The 27,879-nt window shown below is 33.3% G+C and overlaps 1 pseudogene; it reads right to left on the reverse strand.

The window, feature by feature from the left end:
* Positions 1–14,115: 14,115 nt before the first annotated feature.
* On the reverse strand, positions 14,116–15,855 carry LOC131867207 (xyloglucan endotransglucosylase/hydrolase 2-like; annotated as a pseudogene).
* Positions 15,856–27,879: the final 12,024 nt, after the last annotated feature.

Here is a 27,879-nt window from a genome sequence, read left to right on the forward strand (position 1 = left end):
GAGAGGGAGATGGAGATAAGGAAGCAAAAATAGGGAGTGCTCATGCATATGTGTGGGTGAGAGAGAGATATTGAGATAGAGATAGGAAGGAATAAATAGGGGGTATGTGTGTAAGAGTGTGCGAGAGAGATATGGAGATAGGGATATAGAGATCCAATGATGATTGAAACAAAATTTATAAATTACGAAATGTGGCTCGGAGAGGGAGAGACATTTAGCTAGAGAGAGATGGATAGATAATGCGATAGAGATAGAAGAAGACATGGACAAAGAAATAAGGAGATATAGAAGTAGAGAGGAAAGAGATGTAGATATAGAAGTCTAGGAAGAGGAGAGAGAAAAAGAGAAATAATGGGAGATAGAGAGAATGAGAGAGGAAAAGGGAGAGGCAGAGATAAATGGGAGGGTACAAAGAGAGATATATGGGAAGAGAAAAGTAGAGAGACAAAGAGATAGTTAGGGGATAGAGAGGGAGAGAAGAAGGGAGATGTGCGGAGAAATATAGCGATAAAGAAAGAGTGATAAGTAGAAGAGGGAGATAGAAGAGGTGGGAGAGAGGAAGAGAGATGGGTAGAGGAGAGCGAGAGGGAGAGAGAGATAGACGAAGGAGGGAGGGGGTGAGAAATGGGAAAGGAAGAGGGGGAGAGATGTAGATAGAGGATAATATATAGAGAAAGAGAGGGATAGGAAAAATATAAAGAGTAGTGAATGATATGGATAGTGAATATATAGAGTAGTGAGAGGGAGATAGAGAGAAATTGAGATATATAGATATAGAGTATGAGAGATGGACATAGAAATGGAGTAATGATAGAGGAAGAAAGGGAGGGAGAGAGATGAAGAGATGGAGAAATAGATATGGGTTTAGGGAGGGCGTAAGGAAGGGAGATATGGAGATAGATAAGAGATACATGGATATGGACATGCAAAAGAGGCAGAGAGAAGAGGAGAGAGAGAGGGAAGTGGGAGAGAGATGGGTAGAGAGAGAGAGATAGAGAAAGAAAAGGGGGAGAGAGGTAGAGAGAGAGAGAGTGAGAGAGAGAGGAATAGATGAAAAGATATAGATAGAGGGAAATGCATAGAGATAGAGAAGGATATAAAATGAGATAGTGAGATAGAGGTACAAAAGGATATAGATAGAAAGATATAGAGATGAGTGAGGGGAAGATAGATAGAATTAGCGATATAGAGATATAGAGATATAGAGTTTGAGAGATGGAGGGAAAAATAGAGTGATTGAGAGAGGAGGAGAGGGAGGGGGAGAGAGGAAAGGGGGAGAGAGGGAGAGATAGTTGAATAGATAGAATGGTAGAAATGACCCATAAAATGCCTATAAATTTATGTTTGTAGTCACAAGATTTATAGTTTGGAACTAAACTTGAATTATAGACATGTAGTTATTGATTGGATATATAGATAAAAAGGGAGAGGGAGAGATGGGAAGATAGAGATAGAGGGGGCAAGAATGAGAAATAAAGGAGGTGCATTAAATTTTGAAAATATAATCAAAAATTGAAATGCAAGAAAGAGCCTAAGTAAGTCCAACAATTGGAGAGTGAATTATCCAAATTATTATTAAAATAGAGTGTACACATCCTTAAAAGTAATAAGAAAATATTATATAATATATTAATATTACTATTATTCTATAAAATATGTAGATATTATATATATTATATTATATTTATGTTTAATTTTAATATCATTATTTAATAAAATATTATGTAATAATATTTTAAAGTAATGGCATGTATTATATTTCATATAATATGTAATAATGAACATAATTTTATTATATATTTCATTAGATTTAATAATATATTTAAAAATAAATATATGTTTGCAGCCCTTAGCATCACAGTTTCCATATATATTTAATAATATATTTCATTAGATTTATATATGTTTGCGGCTCTTTCTTAGCATCATGGTTTCCATCTTATTGTGGTTTCTGCTTCAAATGCCCTTGACCAATAGTGGGTTTGCATGGTTTTGACCTTTTGTGCCCTAGAGAGGCCATGGTTTTGCTCGTGGAGGTGGGGGGTTCCTCTCTATGCCCTTTCCCTGAGTTGGGATCTCTCTGTCAAATCTTTCGATGCTGATTGTGGGCATGACTTTCATGGTTCATTTTTGGACTATCTTGTCCGTCCTTGGAGGCAGGCCTGGAATTTGACAGGCTATATGGCCGTTTTTGCACTTTTAGACCGTATATTACAACTAATAAAATTAGTGGACCGTAAGTATCGACATGCTATTTTTTCCACAAACCGTATATATGACACATAAAATTATTAATAAGCCGTAAAATATTATAATAGGTAATATATATTGATATATATTATTTTACAATGTTTATTATAAATATATGAATTTATTTAGAATATTTTAAAATGGTATGATTAAGATATAATTATTTCTAATTTTATATTATTTTTATATGAATTTTTAGTATGTTTTTCTTATATAAATTTAGAAACTTTGTCAATTTAGTTTTTAATATTTTTTAAAGATTGTCTTAAATATCAATATAGAAACTTCTAACAATTGAAATGATAAGATATAATCATTTCTAATTTTTTTAAATATTGTAATAAAAAAATCTAAAATGGTTTCTATTTTTATAATACAAGACTTTTGGGTTGAATTTAGAAACTTACAAGTAAATTTAAAATTTTTTAAGTGCATTACTAATTTATCATTGTTTTTCAAAGTTTTACTTTTTTTTATGGAATTATTTCTTTTCACCTCAATTGAATTTTATTGGAACTTCAATTCTATGAAGCTTAAAGAATTTATATTAAACTATTCACAAATTAAAAAAAAATTGACACTTAACATTTTTTAAAAAACGTAAAATGAAAGGCATTAAAATTACTAAACCGTCATAAAAAAGTATATGACAGGTAGGGGTGGCCGTCAAATTCCAGGCCTGCTTGGAGGTATATTTTGGAGGCTATGACCCCATTCTTCCTATCTTTTGTGTTTACCCTATCTTTTGTGGTATTCAATTTTAGAGGCTGGTTAGGAGATATTTCCCCCCTGTTTTTCTTTGTTTATTTTATTCGGGTGGTGTTGTCTCTATTTTTGTGAAAGGGTTTTTGTGTTTTCTCTTTTGGCTGAAAAATGTGGCCATTTTTAGTCTTGGCCTAGTTTTAGTTTTTCAATTTTTTGTTAGTGGTGAATATGGGGGAGTGAGATTCTTTGGCTCTTCTTTTAGCAACTTTCTCACGAACGAAATGATAATCAATCTCAATGTGCTTAGTCCGTGCATGAAAGACTGAATTAGCCGTGAGGTACGTAGCACCAAGATTGTCACACCATAGAATAGGGGGAGTAGGGGGAGAATATCCAAGTTCAGAGAGGAGGGATTGAATCCAAATTAGCTCAGCAGTGGCTATGGCAGCTCGTCTACATTCAGCTTCAGTACTAGACCTTGAGACAGTCTTTTGTTTTCGAGCACTCCATGAAATCAGATTTGGGCCAACGAAGATGCAGTAACCGCTAGTAGAACGACGGTCATCGGGGCAGCCAGCCCAATCTGAGTCAGAAAAGGCATTAAGAGTGAGAGGGCTAGACTTGCTGAGTTGCAGTCCATAAGAGAGAGTTTCCTTTAGGTACCGCAGGATACGCTTGACAGCATTCCAATGATCATCAGTGGGCTGTTGCATAAATTGGCATACCTTATTGACAGCGAAGGCAATATCTGGTCTCGTAAGGGTGAGATACTGAAGAGCACCAACAACACTCCTGTATAGAGTTGGATCGCTGAAGGCAGAGCCGATGAATTTAGACAACTTTTCTTAGCTGCAAATAGGAGTGCGAACCGGTTTTGCACCGTCCATCTTTGTCTTCTTGAGAAGATCAAGTGTATACTTCCGTTGAGATAAGAGATGTGAAGACAGAAAATACTTTACGTATTCTACTATATTCAGAACATTGGGTCAAGAGGTTTTAAATAACCATCGTTACAAAGAATAGAAACAGATGAGAATAGAATGCAGAAAATAGAAACAGCTCAAAGAGAACAGAGCGATCTGCAGAAAATGGAAACAGCTCCGGAGAATCAGGGATTTCTGTGATCAGCGCTGGATGTTTCCATATTAATAATGAGTAAAGCGTAGAATGATGGCTGATGAAGATCCCTGGGATAGATATAAATAGGTATGAAGCAGTCTCAGCTAAGGAAAAGAGGAAAGAAGGGAAAGTAACAGGAAAGTTGATGGGTCGGAGAACGCCTGTGTATTATAATAGTGACGGTAGATTTGGTGTTAGCAAAAAGAAACGAAGATTGCATGTGGCAGATTGGCACTTGAAGGTCCAGCTAGAAGAGCGTGTTCCGCGTACAGCTGGCCAGGCTGTGAGCATTATAAAATAGTTTGTTTCTTGCAGTTTTTGAGGCTACTAAAAACTGGAGCCCTCATCGTCTCAGCACTTTCTACAAAGCTGGATCGTCAAAATATCATCTCACTTAGGCAGGTAACAATTGATAGTGGAAGCAACCATTCCATGGACGGGTCTAATGGTTTGAAACCATTTGTAAGCTAATAAAAACATCCTATAGTAAAGAAGTTAAAACATGTCCAGGAGAGAATGCAAAATGTTGATGTAATCGAGATTAAGATTTTTTAAATTGAAGTAATTATAGTTTACTGTGAGATGTATTATGATGTTAATTTTGAATGAAAAAAATGATTTCAGATGTTTTTAAGGTTTAGATATTAATATAAAGAGTTTCAATGTCAATTGATTGTGATCATATTCTTGAAAATTTAGTATGAGAAGTGAGAAATTTGGATCAAATATGGTTTTATAGAAGTGATAGTAGTGTATACATGACCTAGTATAGTATGGTAAAACGTTATAAAAATTGATCAATTTTGTTTTATAATTGAAGACATAAAACAAATCTAGAGATGACTACAAATTTAGGTCAAATAGTGCACTTTTTGAAGTCAATTGAACATTGATACCATATATCCATGACATCAACACAAAGTGGCATGAAATAAGACGTCTTTTAGTGCACGATATGCACTTTTATCTACTATAATATTTGATATAATAGCTGTAAATTTTGATCAAATTTATAGAATAATAATTTATTTATCGGGAAAGAGAGAAATATTTACATCATAGGTGAAACATTCCATAACAACAACAATATTATTTATCCATCATAAATATTGGAGCTATGTACACTTATACCCCTATTTAAGTAGATCATGTTTATTTTAATTCTATTATTAGCTCCACCTCTAAATTAACTAGGTTTGCTATTTGTTAATCGATTGCATATATTTAATGAGTTTATAATGAAAATCTATTAATTTTATTTAAATTTTTTTAACCTTATATTTTTAACATGACAAAGAATTTTCCCTTAAGGTTTCTTCCCCTTCATTAGGGTTTCAAGGTTAATGTTTCTAATTACTTACCTTGCATACAAGATTTTTTTATATTTTTATGTTTCTCATGTATGATCATTCATTTCTTTACTTCTTTTAGGGTTTTTTCTTATCATTACCTAATCTTAGATGTTTCACACCCTATCCACCTTTTCTTTGGTTTTTTACATTAGGTTTCATATATTTGATTGTTGAATAATTTATTTATTCTTTATTAGTCCTAGGTCATTCTTATATCACTATTTTGATCCTTTCTAGGGCCTTTTGTCGAACACGCGATAGGATTGAGGGGGGCAAGGTGAATTGATCTGGAACTTCAACAACAACTATTAATCAAATTATTCAACAACACTTTAACCATTATCACATCAAGCATAAACACATAACAAATGAAAACCAAATTTACATGGAAAACCCAAACAGGGAAAAACCACGGAGAATATAACTCACAATATGGATAACAATGTTTACAATGTTTTAGGCTTGAAACCAAGGAGTACCAACACCTGAAGGACTTGCATAATGAAGGTGCACTACCTTAGGCAAGATACAAGAAGGACTTGTACAACTGAAGAACACTTCTTCAAGACAAAATACAAACTGCTACCAAAGGACCCACTATCAATCAACAACGAATGAAATAGCTGAACTAAAATTGAGAAGGATTCTCCTGATCATGAAATTGTTCTTGGACAATATTCTAGTGATCAATAACATGGAAAACATATGTAATAATCTTCACTGTCACAACATTATGTCTTGTAGAATATATGAAGTTCAAATCTCTTCTCAAATTGACTTTCTCATCACCACAAACTCAAATCTGTTTGTAAATCATTCACATACAATTATCACACAATTCACTTCTCATCCACACTTAGTTTATCCATCTACACATCTTAAATATGAGATGCAACATTGAAATCCGAATTAAGGCTCAACCAAAATAGAATAAGAAATATTACACAAAATAAGCCACCCTTACCTAAAATACTTAGATTGGTCCATTCTAAGAGAAAGAGGGAACCAGAACATATTATAATTTAGCATTCCATGAATGATTTGACAATCCACAAATGCTCACACATACTCCAAAGGACATTAAAAATGATAATATGTAGACATAATCAATTAGTCGGCCACATAACCAATTCCAATGCAAAATACTCCATGCAAATATCCACACACCAAGGTGAGACCCAAGTAAACATCTCAAGGCATCTTCCAACACATAGCCAGAACAAAGGAACATGATGTAATAAACTACAATGTAATTAACAACATATTTAGAGGGCACCAAATGCATTCCAAACCACCCTAAATACAGGATGATAAAACCAACACCAAAAGAGTATTCAAACCAACATCCATCCAGATAACTAAGATCTGACAAAGCATATCCAAACAAATATCCATTCGGATAACCAAGTTTGACATCAGCGACAACCATACAAGCTCATGCTAACAAAAATCTCTAACACCTTTGTTACTTTAGTTTGTATCACACCTAGCCTTTATTGTGCATCATTGATACATCCCTTGATGCATGGATTCTCATATACCATTATCCTTACCCTCCATCTATGCATATATTATTGATTATGATGTCTCTATATAATTGTAGCATCCAATCCTTCCATCATTGAATCTTTTATTTCATTTTTTGGCCCATCAATGCATTTGTCTTTTCCATGGAGGTGGCGTTTCATCAACTATGTGATTTTTCCTGTTCAATAAATATTGTTATTTCAGCTATATACTGATCTTAACCTACAAGTTTGTAGGTTAATATTTCATGACCAATCGAAGAAAACCATTATCAAGATTCGTTGGTGTACCTAGGCCTTATCATAAGAGGCAATTAAGGTATTCTTCTATAAATGTGTTATGTTTATGTTTATGTTGATTAATTTATTAATTTAATATTATTAAGTTGTGGTTTGATTTATCTTTCTTAAGCATTAAATAATGAATTTAAACTTAAAGAGGGCATTTTTTCGGTCTTTTAATATCAATTTTCTTGTTGTCTAGGTAAAATTAAAACTCTAAAGTAATGACTTGTGAGTTTGGTCCATGCTAGAATTCTTAAAATGTGTTTTAAAATAATTATTCATCTATCCAATATCATTTCCACATTTAAAAGGTCAACCCTATGGGCACAAATTTAAACCTTGCATTTTCAAAATTTAAAATCAAATTCAACCTACTCTTCCATATTCTTATCTTGAATAGATACATGTTTGGATGATAACTTAGAATACTTTGTTCTGAGACACATTTGTATTGTGTTTTATCCTTTAGTCATGTTTCTAAGTTTGGGCTAGGCGAACATGTCCCCTTCCAACATAATGACAACATTTCCAATGTACTTAAAAGTAATATTAATCTTCAGAAATTTAAAAAAGAAAAAAGTAGATATGGATCATTTGGGTGACTTATAAACTAGAAATACAAATTGTGTAGCATTAAATTCACACAAATAGGAAGAACTTGTGACTAGAGAATAGGCCTAAACTTGCACATTGAACCTAGGACAAAGTATGTCTTAACATAGAGTCCAAGGAAATTCATAAATAGAGAGGTACCATTCACATTTGTTATAATTTATACTTTTATTTCTATGATTTTGCACACTCCCTCCTTTTACCTTTTGCATTTTTTTATATATTTACATCATTGTTCCTTTTCCCACACGTTACATGATACATTACCTTATCATCCTCCTAGAGTTACCAGTTTTAAGTTGAGGCAAATTTTCCTCCCTATTGCCCTTTCTTCTGATATAATACACTTATCTTAATACATGGTCGAAACAAATACTTGCTCTTGTAATCAAATGATTCATCTCATTAGTGAATCATTAGATATATTTTATTTGATACTATGAATTTGAACTACGTGCGTATATTACTTCTTTTAAGCATTTGGCCAGTGTCTTCATGAAATATATTAATCATAATTCAGCCGAAGACATATGATCTTGAACCTAAGAAATAAAAATAAATAAAAATGAGAACTAATTATACATTACATGTCATGATTTCAAGGACTATTTACTAACACGAGTTATGATTCATGTACAATAATGTACTTCAAGGTATGTTTATGGAGGCTTTAATACCAATCTTTAAGGACCAAGTCTACAATATACCACATCAATCATAATCATATACTACTATATACAAACATGACCACCATTTATTTGAGACTCCTCTTTTTGATTGGATTAAATGTATTTATATCTCTTTCCCCTTTTTCCACAAGTTAATATTATGTTTGAATTTAACATAGGAGTGACGAGGATGCAATTTATGATATTCATGCCAGTCACAATGTAACTTCCTATATATCATGAATGTTACATTATCTTCATCTTTATAGTACCCAAAATAAATAAGGTCATAGAGGGAAAAATTTATTTCAAAGCATGCTTGCTTTCTAATGTAGTCAAAGATAATATCTAGTTAAGGACTAGATCCAACCATATAGTGAAATGAAATAACTCACAATTATAGGAGATTTATTGAGAACTTTCTTTAAAACCACCTCATTAGCAATAATGGAAAGTCTTGTCTAAAAGGTACATTAATGATTAGAACCAAAGACTTAAACAATACCTGATCAAACCAAAACAATAAAAAAAAATCCTTCATTACATTACGTGTTTCAACGTATCTTGCACCAAGTGAATTTGTGGTCCATTTTTTCATAAGTGTGATTGCAAAGGCGACCTCCCTTATTTTCGCGACAAGTGATTTCTTGCTAACATATTCCCATCAAGTTCGATTGATCATGCACTTGCATAGGTGACCCATTGTAATGCTTGCAATACTTCCAATATAGTGCCTCCCTTATTTTCATGAGGAATAATTTCTTGCTAACATATTCCCATCAAGTTCAATTGATCATTCACTTGCATAGTTGTATTCATTATAACATACACTTATTACTTTTTTCGAGCATTTAGCTATTGTCTTCATGAAATATAATAATCATAATTGAGTGTAACATATATGATCTTGAACCCATGAAATGAAAACAATTAAAATGGGAACTAATTGTAGATCACATATCACAATTTCAAACATTATTTACTAACATGAGTTATACTTCATGTACAATAATGAACTTAAAGATATGTTAATGGAGGCTTTAATACAAATCTTTAAGGACTAAATCTATAATATACCTCATTATTTATTTTTATAATTATATACTACTATATACAATCATGACTATCATTTATTAGAGACTCCACTTTTAAATTGGATTTAATCTGTTAATATCACTTTCCCCTTTTTCCACAAGTTAATATTGTGATTGAATTTAAAAATAGGGGCAATGAGGATGTAATTGATGATATTCATGATGATCACAATGTATGTTCCAAACCAAAGGATATTAGATAACTCCACGTGTATACTATTGAAAAACTTTTAGAATTTCACTTTATTAATTTACCACCAATTAAACTTATGAATAACTCTAAGCTTTTTCAATACACTTTACTAATACCTTTGTTCTTATCATCACACATATTTAACTTTTCCATATAAGTGGATTTTGAATTCACATATATATTTTAAGATATTAGGTAAAGTAGAGATAAAACTGAGCATAGTAATGAGTCTAACAATCACATAGTTTGATTAAGTTAATTTGCTGATAGGCAATCCCCTGTGGGGGTGCCCCGCCACCGGAATGGTCTCACGCCAGGAACCGCCTTCCTGAAAACATTTTTTTGAGCATGGTTTGTTGTTTAATGGTGGTTGTTTCTGATGTAGGGTTAACCGGGAGAAGATGCAGATCACCGGGCAAGACTTGCGATACGCGTGGCTAGGGTTTCTCCTCTAACGAGTGGGAGGGATTTCTCGTGTAACGCGTTGGTAAATGGTTAACATTGTGCTAGAAATTGCTCTGCATGCCCACGTGCCTCCTGCGCCCTACACGTTTCCATCATGGCGTCCAACCTTGCTAGCGACCACCATCGCCCCTGCAAATCGTTCACGATAGCCATATTTTTGCCTTTTATTGGGGTTAGTATTGAAGGAAAGATGTGCTTGCAAATTGTTGCAAGTGAGTGTGACAGTAAACCCATTATCCATGTTTACCATTTTCTTTTTGATTCAGTTGGATTTAAACTAAGAAATTTGACTAGTGGGTATGTTTCCGAAATTAATTTAGAGACAGTCTTATCAACTCATGTGTTGGGTTCAGCTTTACTGGTTTTGTAAAAGCTTGTTCATGGGCTTCCCGAATCTTGTAGAGTTTGGGGGCATTTTTAGAGTAGCTAATATTCATTGCGTGTCAAATCACAGTTAAATTCATTGCTTTCATTCGATTTTAGAGTAAAATCGCTATTGCTTATTATGATCGTTAAGAAAATCCTTATTTTCTCACATAAGAGGATTTACATAACTCTTCTCAAATATCCTTTTGCTCTTTTATCTGTGAAGATCATGAAACATAATTTAATTAGATCACACACATTTCCATGTCATGTTTGTACTCCCACATTTTACATAGACGTCTACTAGAACCGCTCCCACCATTGCTTTGATAAAAAATTCCCGTCTAATATATACTTGATGAATGTCCAAACCCTTTTCCAAGGTTTCCTTTCGGATTCAAGCATCAGACCCTGGTAGAGAATCCGACTTTACACCTTCCAAGAATCCGACTTTACACCTGCCAATTGTGTTTTTCCTTGAAAGCTTTGAAAGCCCTTTTCTAAAAGAATTTAAACAATGATCATTCAGCTACTGAGTTGGATTAGTAATTCATTAGAGGTTTTAAGAATTTAAGTTTCCATTAATGCCTTTGGTAGGCTTTCATTTTAGACCGTTTGACAAAATTACCCTTCTATAGTGCTTTGATGAATTTCTCTTCAATATTGTTGAATATCCATTAGAGCACTCAGTCTGGCACTACTATGGAGGTGGCTTCCGGTAACATTTACTTGAAAGTTTTTTTATTCTTAGAAAAACGTTTTCACTAATGGTGCCAACAAGCATGTCCCCTGAGAAGATACTATCTGGTGGCATTTTGTCAAACAATTCTTGTACATTGTTTGCACTTCCACATTATTTTTATTCATATTGAATTTGCATGATGGTATTTGATTTTAAATCTGCCTTCTAATATGTTGTGTATAAGTCCCTTCATTATTACTCGATCATGTCTAAAACAGTGTGCAAAATTTTGCGTTAAAATGATGGAACGATTCACATTTCTGAAATCAATGTCTTCCACAACCATGACAAGTCGTCTTCGTATTCTCTAAAGTAAATAATATTTATCACCTGAAATGTTATATTAGTTACCTCCCTTACATTAGTGGTATAAACTTCTTCGAGACATTTTCTGAAGCATGCAATGTTCTATATTATGATCCTCCTCTGTCATAATGAAAGATGATTGAAATCATGGCTATTGAAATAAAAAGAAAGGCTTCATATGCACACAATGTTTGTGAGATTGTACGTGCTAGGTATGTGAACTATTGGTGAATTATAATATTGTCAACTAACTTAAATGAACTTGTAACTTGAATTGCCTATCTAATTGAAGCTTGCATTGGTAATGTACAGATGGGGATCTGCCGCAAACTTGGTCTTCCTCACATTTTGTTTTTCGACAAACATCATTCTGATAACAATGATACTACTGGGCAGATCTGCTGTTGTAAATTCTCCGACTGGAGTAAATATATATGCTGCTAGCTTTCTAATCCCACTTTGTGTCATTGTTTACACACTTGCAGGAGGACTGAAGGCTAATTTCTTAGCTAGCTATATACATTCAGTTATTGGTATGCACTTCAAAATTTCAAATAGTTTGATTAAGCATTTTTAGCCATTATTTTTCATGTCTCACTTTACTCTTTTCTAAAATCCTTCTATCTCTAAGCAATTATTCTTTTTAAAAGAAATTTATTACTTACTAATCTACAAAATGCTAGGTGGGTATTGAGTGACCAAACTTGTTCATTTTTCTTCACTCCTCTTCTACAACATAAAGTGAGCTATCTTTCCCCTATCTTTCCCCTTAAAACGATATGAGGAAAAACAACAAATTCACCTTCAAGAGTAATGTGGCATTTCTTCCCACTAATATTAACACATCAATAAACCCTTAGTCCAACATTGAACATGTAAATGAATAATTGCAATAAAAATAATCATTACAATCAATAAATATAATTTCAATAACTTGTCTAATTTAGTATTTTAAAAACCCTGAGATCATATTCAGATGACTAGATATGGATATATGACAAAAAAATCGAGGACTCAGTTTTATTTTTCATATCAAGTAATAATTCAAATAATTGGTTCATAAACACACCTTCCTTAATATTATTATGAAGAAAGCTTATAGACCTCTAATAATGTTGGTGTAAATTTAAAATAAGACCTATCCAAGAGAGACAAAACCAAAAAATAAAATAAATTTGTTACAATAGTTGAAAACTACACACCACTTGACCATCTCAAGATATGGATCCTAGGACATTTTCATTAGTATACTTTCTAGCAATGCATCTATTGTAACACAATTTCCAAGTTTAATAAATATTAAGGTAGATGATACAATATTCATAACAATTACGATTCAATTTGCAAGAGTTAAATTGAAGACAAAATGGAACACACTTTAGTTTTAAGTGGGCCACATACAAATGCATGGCTCAGGCATACTTGTTGACTCACCTTTCAATCAACTAAAGAAATATGGGTTTCTAGCGATATATTAACCATTAGAATAATCTCCTTTGTCGACAATGTTCTTTTGGTTCTATAAGTTAAGATGCCATGTTTATAATGGAATGGAGGCCTTGCACTTGTGTAAGCTGCTTAGGTACATTACAAGATGCCCTTATTTTGAGTCATATTGCATTGAGAAAATAGAGCAAAACAATAGTGCTCTATTTTATGCATTAATACAGTGTCACGTGATTTATTGATTCAAGTAGATGCCATAATCTTGTCCAGGATTTGATATATTTTCTTTAAAATGAATGAATTTTTTTCCTCAATAATATATATCCTAGGGCCTAGCCAATAGAGTACTTTCACCAGAAATTTTGTTGTGCAACTTATATTCTGTCTAGCTTCTCACCCTTGTCTCATAGACGTATATGTACTCTCAAAGAACCATACTCATTAGATTTGGACATTCTTATTGTTTTCACTTTCAATAAACACCTTGATATATTTGGTTACAAGTCTCCACCAAAAGATGTGTTTGAATATCTTTACATTCCTTAACTATGAAACCTATAAAAGATTTTGGGATTTGGTTTTTTATCATTTCTTCTCAAGCTATTCTGTTTAGAAACTTTTAATTTCTAGCCATATGCTTTTCTTTGAATTACCACAGTGTGGTTGTTAATTATATTAAGAGTATTCTAATAAAGAAAGCCAATGCTATTGCTATTTTTTCTTTAAAATATATAAAGACAATATTACAAGCTTGCATTCAAACAAAAACGCTTCCTTAAGAAAAAAAGAAACTGCAGAGTATTAATTATTTTCCATGAAACCAATAATTCTACAATTCTACTAAAGGTAAGAAGCTCAAGAAAGTGACCACATGAATTGAATAAAAAGGATTTAGCTTTGATATTTGTAGGCCCCTTGGTTCTGACTCAAAATGACCCTTACAATTTATCTTTATTTTCTAAACTCAAACATTAATCTAGCTGAAATACAAAAACTTTGACTTTGAGGATTCTTTACAAAGTATGGCAGAAGGTAAGGTATTGGAATTAGCGTTGACTTCCAAATCCATCAATACCCTAGTTAGGAGAGATCTATCTTAACAACATAGACTTGATATAAACTCCTATCGGCCGTACACATTGCACCTTACCCAGGTGCAACCGCTAGTTATATTGAAGCAAATTGTGTGTATTAAGAGATTGGTCTTGTCTAGCATAATTTTTGCATCCCATTTAATTTTGCTAGTTTGATTATTGAATTATTATGTATTAATTTTGGTATTAGAGAATTTCACAGGAGGCGGTCCTCAGTCGGAAGAAATTGAAGCTCCTTAAATGCTAACAGTTGGATGTAATGTCTTTCTAAAATATATAATTAATTGGGTGGGATCGCAATCGTTTAAAGTATAGCCTCTTGGGCTTGTAAATCGGTACAAAAAATGGAGGAATAAAAGAATTTATGTAGGTTGCTTCTTTGAAATCAGTTGGATGCCTGGCGAGTGCATTCAGCAGGAAAGCCCTGTGGAAACCTTTTACTGTCCGAACAGTAATCATAAATCATGTAGTTCTTCCGCACCCATTCAAGTTTCTCCTGCTCGCTCGCCTCCAACGCCTCTGCAGCGTACCATGAATTCACAGAGCAATCAGAAGAGGCGGAGCATGACTCTGCTTTGAAATTTCCATAGGAGGCAACAAAAGGGGATTTGGTCCAGTCGATCTTCACTGCACCGCCTCTGGTTGCCCAATCATCTGCGTTCCACAGGCTTGAATATATTCTCATCGCTTGATTCTTCGGATATGCAACGCCCAAATCCTCGCTGTTCTTGAACACTCTCACCGGAGTTCCATCCACAGAAAACCAGCAGGGAATCAGAAATACACATTAAACTACAATAATGATGTTAAAACTGGAGGGCAAGGCAAAAGAGGACATTCAGTAGCTGATTTGAAGTTGCAGGGACAATATTAACTTACATAATTTGTTGGGGATTCCAGAGCAGGGAGTAAGTGTGGAAGTCTGCCGTGGGGTCGAACCAGAGGTAGAATTGCTGCTCACGGTTGCCTTTGCCTTGTGAGAAAACATTGGTGTGCATAACATAGGGATCTCTAGATAGATTTCACAGGAACTCGAAGTCTATTTCGTCGTGTTTATCCCCTTGTGAGGACAGCTGCACCAGACCATGAACATTTTATGACACCGTACTCATAGACAATAAATACTCAATTCCCTGCTGCTGCCCACTACTGATTTGGGGACTACAATAGAAATATGTATGGAAGAGTAAGAGAGAAACTCACATAGTAAGCAGTGACAGTGCCGGCCGAGTTACCAGCCACCAACTTGATTTGCATATCGATTTTTCCAAAGAGATATTCATTCTTAGATTGGAAACCTGAGCCTGTTTTAGTACAGCAGAGGAGGGGTTCAGGAATCGGCATACTGTTAAAATCATATATATGGAGTAAGAAAAAGAGATGAATATCTTAGCAAGCAAATGAGATGATATACCTGAGGACTGATCGAGAGTGAGCTGCAAGCGTTGGCCATTGTCGAGTATCTTAGCACGATCATTTCCCCATGTGATGTCAAAGTCGTTATAAAAATTTGCAGAAACAAGGTGGGAGGAGGAGAGTACAAGGCTTACCAGGAGGAAACATGGTAACAGATCCATTGGAATATCAGGACAAGAGTAGAAAACGTAGTAGTTGTAATAGTGATGGAGGTATGGAAATGTTGAATGGTGATAAGGAAATTCAAATGAGATTTATATATAGACAGGGTCAGGTAACAATGGAAAGTAGCGAGAAATTTCACAGAGAGTTGTTGAAGTGGATGATTTGGAGCGCGCTTTGTATTTATATTTTATGGTACTCGAGTTTCGCTCCACGCGGAATTCTAGCAAGAAGAAGAGCGTGTTTCTCGCATTGCATACGGCTGGCTTAGCTGTGTGCAATATAAAATAGGTGTATTTCATAATTTGGAAAGCCTAGTCAAAATGATTGTCTTGGATGTTGCCCTCCTGATGTAATGAGATGTTCGTGTGGGCAATGTTTATCCAGTTCCTACGATGCACCGACATCTTATGCATACAATACATGTTACACATCTTATGTATACAATACATGTTGAATATACATATAACTGCATGCCGTGCATCATAGGATCCTATGCATACAATACATGTTACACATCCTATGCATATAATACATTTTACATAGACATATAATTGCATGCAGGTGCATAGTAGGGGTTGGGTAGACAGTACCATTTCCACGTCGGGTCCCTCCGTAGTAATCCAGGCCAAATTTATTTCTTCAGCTAAAAGTGAGGAAAAACAGGTAACATAACGTCAATTTCTTCCCTTATTGCCTCACGATGATGATCAATGGAACTGTTACATGCCAAGAATAATCACCTAAGCTCTAAGGGTCTGAAACATAAAATTCATTATGACGATAAAGGTTCCAAGATCACGTTCACTACTATTCTCACATTGCTAAATAAATTAGCGAGGTAGTCATTAATTCTAGAAAATTTCTGTTCAATTTATCTTTTTTCAAAAAGACTTTTGATAAATGATGTCAGATTTTAGATTTTTATATGTTTAATGTAATTATGAAATTAGGTTTTTTTTAATTGAAATTATAAAATTATTGTCACAATAAATAACTATTTTCATATTTTGTTCTTGCCTTAAATATGTCGGTACTCTCTTAAGTCACATTACTTGACATATATTGCTAGTATAGTTATTATGTATTTCACTTGTCTTGACAATAGTGACACAATTGATTGTTTTTTTAAACACCAAGAAATTGCACCTAATCAAGCCAAATTAAATGCACAACCTAGTGTTTGCTTCCTACAATCAAAGAATTAACCAACACAATGACATTTAGTTAGGTCTACTAGTTTATAAGATCCTTGTGTTATCCTTTCTTGTCTAAAATTTCATTTGCATGTATGTTTATGAGTAGTAATTTCTTTGACATGCATGTGATCATTCTAGAATTCACACATGCCTTAAAGTAGGAGGAAAATGCAATTGTGAAATTTACATAACCCTACCATTTAGATTTACTTTTATCTCCATTTTGAGATAATGCCTTAATAGATTTACATATTGACAAACAAAGTAATCTTATGTGAATTTGGGTTTCTTACATTTTGATTTTACCCATCTATTTGCACAAATTCCTTTTAACTTATCTCCCACCTTATCCACATAAACACATAAATCCTAAAATATTTGTCTAGACTCTACATTATGAATCTATTATGCCTATACATACAAATTTCCCTATCATTCTATTATCCATTTGATTTGACTATATCTATGTCCTAATACATTTCCCAAAAGATGAAGTTGACCCATCAATCATGGATATGACCCATAATTTTTTTAAATTCAATTTCAAAATTTGGCTGAATGTTGCCTATCTTTTCCCCACTATAACTTGAGTAAACAATTATGTACTTGTATTTAAACATATTTAATTGCGCTTATTTTATAAATCATCAAATAACATTGAATACCATTTACATGTATAAAAGAGACATGTTATAAACATTTTGATTAAAGTACCTAAACAGGCCTAGTTTTGCATCACATCACTCTAGAGCATGTACATGGCCAGGGTATATTATTTTTATCTTCTACTTAATCTTTCTCCAAATTGAACTAAGATAATATGTCTCTTCGAAATGCATTGTTATCCCTCCAAAGTTATTTTAGATACCAAGCCGATATTTCGAGTTAAATGGTATAGCACAAAAAGGTAAACCAATTCAAAGAGAAAATCTTCAAATTTAAAAAGATCAAACCCATAGAGAAAAATAAGTGGATATATAGAAGTCCCAAACCCACTGTTTCAACTTAAGGTAGAGTGTAAATCTTGCATAGAGTTAAGGAGTTACATGTATAGGTAAAAGATAGGGGAATGAGCCCAATAATAAATAACATTGTGTCATCTATTAATATATACATGTATTAATATAGTCTACCATTTGAAATAGACACAAAAGTAAAGCAAAATCTCATAGGTGTCTAAACCACATTATTGTCTTTTACCTCCACTCTTATGCGCATGTGAATTCTTGAATGACCATGTATCTTAAAGTATATAGAACACAAACATGTGGGTAACCTATAGATAATAAAAAATCAAAGGATATCATAGGAATCCATATCAACTAATGGACCTTACTAATTCTTTATTATCTAGGTTCATCATTTGACATGCACTTTCCATAGCAAAATACAAAATAAAGGAAAATTATATGTTATGGGGAGCTCATACAAAATAATATGTGTGTGTGTGTGTGTGTGTGAGAGAGAGAGAGAGAGAGAGAGAGAGAGAGAGAGAGAGAGAGAGAGAGAGAGAGAGAGAGAGAGAGAGAGAGAGAGATCATGAAGAGCAATTATATGGAACATGAAAAAGAGAAAGCCTTGAAATAAGATAATGAATGCATCTTTTGAGGACATATTTTTTGTGATGGCACTAGAACAAAGTTTTGATGCAAGAGCATCCCTAGTTCTTGGCAATCTTGCATCAGCCAAAACCAATTTTTTTCAGTTTGTTTCCTGTTTTGCAGTTTCAACGTTTCTTTTTGCATTTTCTTGTATTTGCTCACTAGATCTTGCGGAGCTGGTTTTTTCTTCTAGACATGATTATCTCCCTTACCCCACGTCTGTAGGACATTTGGATTTTTTTCCGACAAGTTATCGCTTTCGGATTTTGAGACAGTTTTTAAGCTTAGAACATCAGAACTGTTTGGACCTATTATGCTATTAGCGAATCTTGCAAATCCTTTCCGTAGCTTGTAGAGCTTTACTTCATTGTACCAACGTTCCTTGGCATGTGATTGACCTTGCCTTTGGTTTGCACTTCATTCTTTGGATTCTTCAAAGGATTTTCTTTGGTGGAGGTTGACCTGGTGGTTTTACACATTTCATTTTGTTCATTGGCATTTGATTCTTCTTGGGCCAACATGGATCCCTCTAGATCATATAAATCAATGTAATATAGCTTGTAGAATCAAGTCTTTAGAAATAGAAGATCTATCTTGAGATTAAGAGGTCCAGAGTTGGCCAATACTGTAATTGGAATATGCATGTGTTCAGGCTAGGGATCCAAATCTTGTAGCCCGCATGTCACCGATAAATTGTAATTGGTTTTCATGATACAATTCAAATAGTTATGCAGTGCGTCTATCATCTTATCTTGTTTCCATTGTGTTTTACTTCTATTGCACAGTCCAGATTGATATCTTTGAGGTCCCTCCTAACCATGACTGCACCAAGTTTATATTAACAAAATTTTGGTGTCCTAATTTAATTAGATATTCTAATAAATATACACACAAATGTTATATTTGGTATAGAATTAGTAATCCAACTATAAAGGATGAAATACAATTTCAACTAATATTGAGTGTGTCCCCATTTGAAAAATGGGCCATTAATTTCATAGGAACAATTAATCCTCCTACTCAAAATACCTATACAATTTTCACTATAGCTGATATTTAATATATATTACCTAGTGGTTAAAAGTAGAATTGACAAATAATTGCACCATTTAATATTTATAACATTTATTAAATATGCAACCATCATTTCATGGTATAGATGTGTCACGAACCCTATTTTTCCATAATTATTTAATTAGGAAAATAATGTTTATTTTTCGCTAGAGAGAACACAAAGTAGAGGGTGCCAAGGGAGAAAACCATCATGGCTAGCGTGGCATATTGAGATGACTATGTTTTCAATTTGGCTAGCAAAATTCTTGATAAGGATTTGTATTTTTGACAATGGATGAACTACTGAAGGAATACTACCAATTGAACTAGAAGGACCTTGACCTCATGTAGGATAACTTTACTAGAGAGGACACAAAATAGAGTCAGCCATGGGAGCAAGCCATCGTGGCTAGGGTTTCAACCCTTAAATTTCAAACCGTTGAAGAACCGCACTATGGCCTTCATGAAATCCAATAAATTAAAACAAATTATGATTGCTCATGAGGGCAGCCTTCTTGTTTGATAGTGCCCTCTATCATCTGGTTTTTAAACAACCAGAGTGAAAGTAAGGCACCAATTCTTGCATAACAAAACCAATAATAGCTGTACCAGTACCTGTGTCCCTGCCCCCAGCTAGGCAAAATTTGACTAAGGAAATCCTACCCCAAGAACTGACATGGAAAGTGTACTGTGTCTTTACTTTTAAGGTCAAAATGGAACAAGAAATGTGAATCTCTCCTTGTGGGCCTTTGAGGCAAGAAGCCTTCTATTGATCTTTAAACAGAAATCCTCTCAGGCAAATACAGATGAGCAAGAGGTGGTACTGGCAAAGGTAAAGACTATTGAAGAAGAGGTTGTCGAGGCAAAGCATACTTAATCAGCACAATGATGTACAAGAAGATATGGTGGTGGATTAACAGACGATGGACATTGAGGATGATGTGGCAACAGGGCCCAGCACAAACTTGGGCTGAAATCACCAGGATGACCTCAATGAAAACAAATGGTTGGCTTAAGGACCCACCTCATCATGGACTCCTCTTGTTTTGTTTTGTTTTGTTTTTAGTGCATAAGAAGTTTCTTTGTCTGTGCTTGGATTCGCTTTTGTATAATCTTGTTGTAAAAGTATATCTACCATTTTAAGTTCAGCTATCAAATAGTATAATATTTGACAGTTTGATTCCGGCATTGCAGCTCAGACACATGTCAAGGCTTTTAAAGCCATAGGTACACTTAAAGGTGAGGATCCCTGAAAAAGATCTTCAATTATCTATCCAAAAAAAAAATTGAGTACAATAACCTAACAGAATAGTAACCTTCACTACGGGCCAAATGTTGAATTATGGATGTTGGAAGCCATAAAAGCAAAAAACTTTTATCAGAAAATTAAGTGACTCACCCAATACTGGGGTACAGTACTATTATTAACTATTTAGGTGTAAATTTTTATTTCCAAGTAAACCGGTTCAAGTACTAAGGGCAATTGGTATGGCATTTAAGCTTTAAGATTAAGAACGATTACCTAAAAACCCTAAAAACTGATTGAATGTTAAAGCATGAACTGTGGGTGCCTTAAAACCTTTAATCAAAAAAGTGTGAGTACCTAACCAAACACCATGGTTGGTATTTGATGTAAATCTAAATTTACAAAACAAAATCGAGTACCAAGGAAAATTGATATGACATTTGAGCTTTAAGATTAAGGACAATAAACAGTGGTGTCCATATACATGATATTATGCCTGACTGAGAAAATCTAAAATATATAATTAAGGACAAAAACTTTATAACCTTAACGTACTTATCAAATGTCATATCACAAACTATGGGAGCTTTAAAAAGTGCATCATCCAGCACTACAGTAATGGCATTTGGTGTAAACTTACAATTGCAATTAAACCAATTTGAGTCCTGAGGACAATTGATATGGCATCTAAACTTTAAGATTAAGGAGAATAACCTAATGACCTTAAATACTGACAAGATGTTACGTTATGGACCTTGGAAGCCACAAAAATCTTGATTCATAATATTCTAAGTGCCTCGCCCAATATTCTGGTGTAAATTTGCATTCTAAACCGATTGGAGTACTGGGCAACTGATATGTGACTTCAGCTTTAGGATTAAGAAAGATAACCTAATAGCCCTCAATTATAGACTTGGACAGCAAAAACTTATTCTTAAAATTGTAAGTGCCTCATGCAACTGTTGTATGCATTTTAGACTAAATCTTAAAATTGCAATCAAACTGACTTGATTACTAACAGCAACTGATATGACATTGGAGCATTCAGATAAGGGACAATAACCTAATAACCTTAGAATACTAACCAAATGGTAAATGATGGACTGTGGAAACCTTGAAATTCGTAATAAATAAAAAAATTGCAAGTGCTTCACCCCAACATGGTGTATGGTGTTTTAGTGTATGTTAAATTTACAAGCAGTTGCTATTTTGGTGTAAATTTCCATTTACAACTAACCCAAGTCTAGAACAGAGAACAAATGACGAGAAATTTGAACTCTAAGCTTAAGGACAATGACCTAAAACCCTTATATACCGATGAAATGTTGAATTATGGACTGTGGAAGCACTCTTAATCAAAGAACTCGTTAAATGTCTCACCCAAACATTGAACGGTATTTTGGTGTAAATTTCAATTTACAAGAAAACCGGTTCTAGAACCGACGACATTTGATACTTTGGTGTAGGTAAACAGATTCGAGTATCAAGGAAAACTGAAACAACATTTAAACTTTAAGATTGAGCTTGATAACCTAATAGCATTAAATACTAATCCAATGTGCCTGATGCACATGCGGGCTGAAATGGTAAAAACGAAACGATAAGAAAAACTTACTCCATGGAAAAGCAGGTCCATGAGGGGAGAATCATAAACCGACTGAATCTGTGGCCTTGTCCAGTCATATCTTGGGCCATTTGTGACGGCTTTCTCTGCCTCAATGCTAGCTGCAGATGAAAAATTTAACAATGGAGAAAAAGAAGAAGAAGTATTATTATTAGCGCATGCAATTGTTGATGTCTGAAGTCGTGGACTGGAACTTCAGAATTGCCTTTATCAGAGCCATTATCTTTTATTTTCTGCTGCAACTGCCGGCAGCCCCGAGGATCGATCCGTTGACCTGCAGAAAAAAAAGAGTAAAAGAGAAAACGAAGAGCTCCTGTTTTCCGGAGCTCCCGAAGTAGTGTAATGAGAGGCTAAATGTCATTAAATCCCTGTTCGGAGAGTTTGTAATTTGTTTGTACTGAGAGAAATCTGCATTTGTTGTTATTTGATTGTACCTTTTGTTTGTACTGAGAGAAATCTGCATTTGTTGTTATTTGATTGTACCTAGTGTTGTCGTGTTTTGTTTAGCTGCGAATTGTGTGGGGGTGGTAGATGAGCTTTCCCAATGACCATGAATTCAATTCCTTAATTTGTTGAGGGGTCGATGGAAAGGATGTGTCTGCATGGAGGTAGATTGACATTACATTATGGAATGTAAGATATATGAGAATATTCGGTATAATTATATAAATATGTTATAAGTTAGCTTTTTAATGATTTAGTTTGAATAGGAGAAAAGATGGAAAAACTTGATAAAGTTATGTGACAAAATTTACAATAGAAGAAGTAAAATCAACAAAAAGTTAGAAATCAACAAGAAATCAATGGTGGGGTTGTCATGTGTTTTGGATGGTTTCAATTTCAATCTTTGATTTCTATAGATTGGTTGGTTTCATGAATGTCAATAAAAACTTTCATGTCAATGTCTTTAAAGACGACAAATCTAATTGAGATCTATATCATGTCAATGTCCTTCAAGACAACAAAGGGAAAATAAATAACACTTTAGATTAATTAAATTAATTAATTTAGATATATTAAAATGAATATATGAAAATAAATAAGTGTATTTATTTGAAAATTTAATGTAGGTATGTTGTGATGGATGTTTAGAGGTGATTCGTTCATGTGAAGAAAAATTAAGCTTAATCAAATGAATGCCTTAGAATCTAGAGGATTATTATAAGTTTGTTTAGTTCACTTCTACAATTGTAGAAACAATCTTTGTGATTGTGCATTTTAACTTAGCCCACAACTTTCAACTTTAGTATATAGATTTCAACTCTACCAACTTCTTATATATGTTTTTAAAGTTTGTTTTGGTGTTTGTGATTTGTATTAGCCAATTAATGGTGTTTAGGAACACATTTGGGGAGTTTGCTAGGCAATAATTTATTCTCTTTTTGTCACACCCCTAGTAACACTAATTTAATGGCTTTTAATAAATATGGAAGACAAGAAGGCATGCATAGTATGCCCTGCATGTCGGTGTAAGCAAATAATGCAGTAATGATGCTCTATGATACTAAATATAGAAGTAGGAATGAGATCTCTTATGTGTCTTCAAATGGATTAGGGATAGTCCTTAAATACAACTATGCAAGGTGCAACTAAAATGTTTCATACATTAATTCAACACACAACAATTACTTTGGAAGGTATCGATGCAAGTCTATTTTTAAACTTAAATTTTGAATTTATGCTTCCTTTTTGTAAATCACATGATTGACCTAGGTCAATCTTGCAAATTATGGATTTGAACTTAAGTGGAGGATGGGTGAATGAAGGTTAGGGAATGGGAACTAGGAGCGAGTGTAGATGGAATCAAGTAAGGATGAAGTTATATGAGAAGTTTTATGTATAAATCATGTCACATTGACACTAGTCATTGCATATATTTAATAATTAAGTCACAATAAGCCCAAAATAAATGGAAAATGTGCATGTATGCAATTTTCACCATTATATTTTGTCCTAACTTTGACTTGCATATGAACTACTATTAATATTCTTGTCAAAGTAAGAAAACTAATAGATATGAAAGAAAATATCTCAACCTAGAAAATGATACGGATATGGATATCAATACCACTTTTGGTACATCCACCTTGTGATGAGTGTTTCGTCTTAGAAAACTAGAAAAAATAAAAAACTTAATGAGGAGCATTTGATAAGTATTTAAAATAGGTATGCGTTATCTATGACCAAAAGAAAGAAGCGAGAAGATTGCAATATTATACAACCTAGGTCAAAAGAATTAATAAGTATTGTTTGGAGTAACAAAAGCAATGTGATACCATATGAAATGGCCTTAATTGTACATTGGCTACTACAACCATACTCATGAAAGGAATGTTACTAACCTTATATTCCCCCCCTTAAAAAATTTGCACGCAAATAATCCAATAAACTTGGAAGAAAGGAGAAAAGATATGTAAATGAGGTAAGCCTTGAAAGTTGCAAAAATCATAATAAAATAAATAATCATAGGAACATGGTATCCCGAATTTGGTTCATAAATCAAGTGAAAGTAATAATGAATGTTAGGTCTAGTAAATAAGTGTGAGATGACATCATGATAAGCATGTATAAAGTGTACAATCATCATTAGCATGTTAAAATAAGATATAACCATGGTTAGGATAAACATGTGGTAGTCATAAGATATAATCATAGGATAAACCATGGTTAGCAAAAACATGTGATAGTCATAAGATATAACCATAACAAGAATAAAGGAAAACATGATCATCACAAGAAAAGATCATGTGACTGAAAATATACAACCAAGCATACTAATTGGTGGTAGATGTCATCATGAGAAGTATATAGATAATATAATTTGTAAACATACCATCATCAATATAGAAATATGTTGAATGTTATAGAGGATATATTCTCCAAGTGAGAGATATGCAATACAACATATGAAAATAAGCTAATGTATTTGGGTTGAGCATGGATACTCCAAGATTCAAATATGTGATTATCATCAATCAAATTATTGTCATCTTGATTATGTTCTTTGTAAACACCCTCTAGCAAGTGGCTTTCATTGTAATAGGAAAGTGTTTCCCTAGTAAAGATTGTTGAAATAGGTACAATGTATGCTTTATCTTTCTTTACATAATGTTCTTGTCTTTTTGGATGTGACTCCATTGTAGTTTATTTTTTATTATCAATGGAATTTTGTTTTGGAACGCATCTAGTAGAGTATTTAGAAGATGAAGCAATCAAGTTGTTAAATATTAATCTATTTTCTTTCCTGGAGGATAAGCATGAAATCTTCCTTTCTTTTCTTTTTGTGAAGGATGAGAAATGAAATCTTCTTATTTGTCTTCATGTGAAGGGTAAGAATTAAATTTTTTTTTTTTTTCTTCTCTTGTAATTGCATGTGAGAAATAAGGACATTCATTTTCCTCAAGAGGCTCATCAATATCAAAATTTTCTCTCTTAGGAAGGGTTCCAAATGCAATTTATTTTAGGCCTCACCTCTTGTTGTCATATAACTCATCATTGATTCTTCAGTTCTCATCAAAATGTATAGTATTTAATTCATGTTTTTTTTTCCTGAGCACTTATAAAAAAGCTTGTTAGAAGTCTCTATATGTGTATGTGTATGTGTATGTGTATGTGTATGTGTATGTGTATGTGTATGTGTATGTGTATGTGTATGTGTATGTGTGTGCGCATGTGTGTTCATGTGTGTTCATCATCATCATCATCATCATCATCATCATCATCATCATTGACTAAATTAGGGATTAGGGTTTTTGTCTTTAGCATGTTAAAATGAAGAACAATGATGCTCACAATGACAAGGCTAATGAGGTGAAGAGAGAGATTGAGGACTGGGGCTAATGCATTTGACATATCAAAACGATGAACACCAAATATTAAAAAAGAAACAAACAACAAGATTAAGAAAACAAAAACCAAAAAGGACCAAGACAAGAACAAACAAGAAAGGGGAATAAAAAATATGGGGAGTGGGGAACTCCCCCCCCCATCCCTCCACCCCACTTTGTCAAGGAAAGAACAAAATAATGTTTGGATGCAAGATACAACAATTATATTCTTCTCACATCACCATCCTCTAGCTTGGCTGAACACTTCTCTCTACACGTGTTTTTAAACATCCAATAATAACCTTACAAGGTGTTATAGAAGGAGACCTCACTTTTTATTTCCCTCTTTTGGGATCTTCCACTGACATTCCAATATAAGTGCTATTGAATAGAAACTATTCCCCAACACATATGCATTAAAAATATGTATTTTAAATCTACGTTTTCCTCCAATAAATGGCATTACAAATCCTCACAATGTCGTATCTTATTCACACTTGAATCTAGCATTAAAAACTTCTCTTCTAATAGCATTCTTTATTCTTTTAAAAACTTTATGTTTTCACGATTATTTTGGATTGGCAACACTATCTTATGTGATATTTCACCAAATTAGTTGACACTCATCTATTCCCCGCTTTCTTTTAATAACTGAAACTTTTATTTGATTTTTTTGAAATAGAATTTGATAATTAACAATAACAATTAAAAGGTTGGAGATTAAAAACAAATTCTTCAATTACCCAACCAAGAAATTAAACAATCAAATTAGAGCTTGATTATGCGAAACTAAACGTCAAAAAGATTTTAAATTGCCTTCTATCATAGCTTTTGATCGAACGAACATCTTCTCATGAAAACTAATCACATTATATGAAAATTTTGTTATTTTTTTCAATTTTGACTTAATTGAAATCTATGAACACATACACACATACATATGCACATATACTTGTTGACATATATGTATATGTGCACATAACATATATTGTACACGTATATGTAAAATGACATTTCATTAACTCTTGTCCAATATGAATGTTATTGAACTATTACCTAACACATATCGCATTAAAAAATTCTATTTTAAATTGACAATTTTCCTCTAATAAATGAGATTAGAAATCTTTATATATCATATCTTATTTACACTAAAAATCTTAACATTAAAAATTAAAAACTTCTAGATGAATTATGAATTGTGTGTTCTTTTTAAGTAGGTAATAGTAGAAGAGAGAATCCAAATAGTTTTGGATCCTTTGTGCATCTCAATCTCCTAAGCTATCTCCTAATTAGCTTATTGAATGTTCACCGAAATTTTATCGTAAACAAGATTATGAGTATCAAAGATGTAGATATAATAGTTACACTTTGCTGAACTGTCCAAAAGCACACTTAAAAAAGAACCGTTCAAAACTTAGGGTGATTGTTCTTTTGATGACTTAAAATTAAAGTTAAAAGGAAAAGATCATTACTAACTACAGGTATAAAAAAGCACGGTTGAAAGAAATTTGAAACTCTTTGGAAA

This window comes from Cryptomeria japonica, unplaced genomic scaffold (assembly GCF_030272615.1).
Source record: "Cryptomeria japonica unplaced genomic scaffold, Sugi_1.0 HiC_scaffold_165, whole genome shotgun sequence".
NCBI classification, from domain to species: Eukaryota; Viridiplantae; Streptophyta; class Pinopsida; order Cupressales; family Cupressaceae; genus Cryptomeria; species Cryptomeria japonica.